Source organism: Trachypithecus francoisi, unplaced genomic scaffold, assembly GCF_009764315.1.
Source record: "Trachypithecus francoisi isolate TF-2019V2 unplaced genomic scaffold, Tfra_2.0 Lachesis_group11, whole genome shotgun sequence".
NCBI lineage: Eukaryota > Metazoa > Chordata > Mammalia > Primates > Cercopithecidae > Trachypithecus > Trachypithecus francoisi.
Genome location: NW_022681456.1, coordinates 66,372,181 through 66,375,577, shown reverse-complemented (window position 1 = coordinate 66,375,577; position 3,397 = coordinate 66,372,181).

Genomic DNA, 3,397 nt, shown 5'->3' with positions numbered 1-3,397 from the left:
AACTCCTGGGCTCAAGTGATTCTCCCGCCCCAGCCTCCCAAAGTGCTAGGATTACAGGTGGAAGACACCACACCTGGTCTGAAGTGTCTTCAAATATTTAAATCTCAATTTCCCAAATCACTCAAAATAAAATGCAAATTTGTTCATGTGACCTGGTACCTGGCTATGTCTCTGGCCTCATCTCTATGACTTTCCCTCTTGCTGACTTCACTGCTCCAGCCACTTGCCCTCTTTCCCATGCCCCAAACATGTGACTACCTCAGGGCCTTTGCATCTGCTGGTTCTTTGCATCTCCTGGGCCCTCTGCCCAGAGATTCCCATAAGCTTCTCACTTCTTTCAAATCTGCTGAGATGTCACCTCATCAGAAAGGCCTTCACAGTAAATAAGTCTAAGTAAAATAGTGCCCTCTCCGGCATCTATCTTCTTACATCCCTTCATCTTCACCTAGTACTTTTATCCCCATCTGATGTGTGATATAGTCACTGTTTGTTAATTGCTATTCTCCTTGCGCTAGAATAGAAGATCCTCAGAGCAAGGACTTGATCAGCTTTGTTCTAAATACCTAGATTAGTGCCTGACACGTAACATATAGGAGCTTGATAATCAATACATATAGAACTAATGCATTAAGTCATCAGTCAAGTTGGGTCCATTTTCACTGTGTATGAGCAGAGTTAACAGTTTGAATGTTGTAGGTGATTGCTCTTAGCATATCCTTAGCGAAAATAAGTTCAGTTCCATTCAGTAAGATTTTATTGAACCTGTGCTAAGGCAGATCAGCAGCAGTGTCCAGTGTGGCTCTCACAGTGCTCATGGCACATACTTCTCCTCTCACTCACCACTTCTTAGCTAGGGGATGGCATCACTTTTGGTTAGAGTGGCACCAAAGACCCCATGACCTGGAACACCACAGAACTTTTTCCCTTTAATCTTCTCTGGTTTGCAAAACTATACCATGGTTTCTCTCATAACAGACTTCCTAGTAGAGAAATTCGGAGTTTCTGTTACCCCTTTTACATGTTCATTCCTCACGAGGTGCAAGGTCCAGCATGATCCCCAGGACCCAGGAATCAGCCTGTTCTTTGCTGGTTGCTCCCCGTGCAGCCCCATAGGTATCTCCTGGAGGCTGACTCCCCTGGCACCTACTTTATAAGCTGTGTCAACTGCGCGGCCACTAGCCTGAGAAGGCTGGTCTGGAAGTCAGCTGCTGGGATCCTACCTAGTCATGGCACTCCTGTCCCCTTGAAGCTCCTGGATACACTGGACATCAGTCCTCTGGCATTTGTCCTGATGGATCAAAGGAAGAGCCTGAGCAGAGGTCCCACTGAGCTTTGTCTATGAGCGTTTTATTAAAGCACTCCAATCTTCAGGATATAGCTTTCTCTTTTCCCTGTTTACTGGTTTTAAACATTAACTCTGTCCTTAGGATGCAGAAAAATCAGATGTATTGTTCCCAAGAAATTGCTGAATTAACTCTGCAGCCTTTCCAAATACCTAGATTGCCTTAGGAAGCAAATGTATCCCCCAACCTAGAATGGAGGAAACTGGCTCTGCAAGTGCCCTAACATATAACCAACCTGCCCAGACACTTCATATCACCAACTTTCCAGTGCTACAGAAATCTCTTCTTGATTTCCACACCAGCAGTGGCCGCAGACTCACCCTCCAGAGGCAAAAGCAGATGCCTTGTGGCCATATGGTTATGACAGCCATGCCTCCTACTTGTGAAAAGTTTACATTAGTAGACTTTAGGCCATAAGGTCTTCATGTTCTTTTCTACGTAGTTCTGGACCTTGGTGGTGGGAGACATAGAAGGTACCACCAGTTAGTGGTGTTCTCTTTTTTGTTTGTTTTTTTTTTCAGATGGACTCTTGCTCTGTCACCCAGGCTGGAGTGCAGTGGCACAATCTTGGCTCACTGCAGCCTCCGCCTCCCGGGTCCAAGCAATACTCCTGCCTCAGCCTCCCAGTAGCAGGGATTACAGGTGCTTGCCACCACGTCCGGCTAACTTTTTTGAATTTTTAGTAGCGACGGGGTTTCACTATGTTGGCCAGACTGGTCTCGAACTCCTGACCTCAAATGATCCACCCGCCTCGGCCTCCCAAAGTGCTGAGATTACAAGCATGAGCCACTGCACTGGTCTGGTATTCTCTTAAAGGGTGTTAGATCCACCTTCACCAAAATGAATCAGTTCCTTAATAATCTATCTAGCGGCTCCAAAAGCCCCTGCACTTTGTTTTCACATATCCATATCAGATAAAGTTTAGAATATTTCTTTATTTTTATTTTTATTTTTTGTGGAGACAGGGTCTTGCTATGTTGTCCAGGCCAGTCTCAAATTCCTGGTCCTCCCTCCTCAGCCTCTCAAAGCACTGGGATTATAGGTGTGAGCCATCATGCCTGGCCAAGTTTAGGATAATTCTTAACCTGACTCGATCTATCCATAAACCTAACCCTAGGAGGATAGCAGTACCACCCCTCTGCCTGGCACCCCAAGCTTCCTCTATTCTGAATTGCTTACCCTTCCCCCAGGACACATCATGTTTTCTTACACCTTGATGCCTCTGAACACCCTATTTCTTCTGCCTGGAATGTCCTAACCTGTCTTGTCTGACTTGCAAATTCTCACGCATCTTTAAAACCTCCACTGAAGCACAGCCCCTGCCAGACATCACTTAAGTGGAGCTCATCCCTCCCTCCTGTGTGCTATCTCTGTGCCTCCTATATGCCTTCTTTACCACTCTTTTCACTTCATTAAATGTCTGGTCTCCCGTACTGAACTGTGAACTTCCAAGTAGCAGTGACCAGGGATTACTGAACTGTGTAGCCCCATGTCTTAGTTTGTTAGGGCTACTATACGAAAATACTATAACCCGGAAACTATAATGAACAGAAATTTATTTCTCACAGTTCTGGAGGCTGGAAAGTTCAAGAGCATGGTGCTGGCAGATTTAGTGTCTGGTGAGGACCTGTTTCCTGGTTCATAAATGGTGCCTGCTTTCTGTGTCCTCACATGGTAGAAAAGGCTACCAACTCTCTGCAGTCACTTTTATAAGGGCACCAATCCCAGTCATGAGGGCAGAGCCCTCATGATCTAACCACCTCCTAATACCATCACATTGTGGGTTAGGATTTCAAAGTATAAATTTGGGGCATACACAAACATGCAGACCATAACATTCCACCAACAGTGCCAAAAATATGTCAGGTTATTATTGCTTATTGCTTAATTGAATAAAACAATTAGTTCCTAGCCAGGTGTGGTGGCTCACGCCTATAATCCTAGCACTTTGGGAGGCCGAGGCAGGCAGATCACTTGAGGTCAGGAGTTTGAGACCAGCTTGGCCAACCTGGTGAAACCCTGTCTCTACAAAAAATACAAAAATTAGCTGGGCG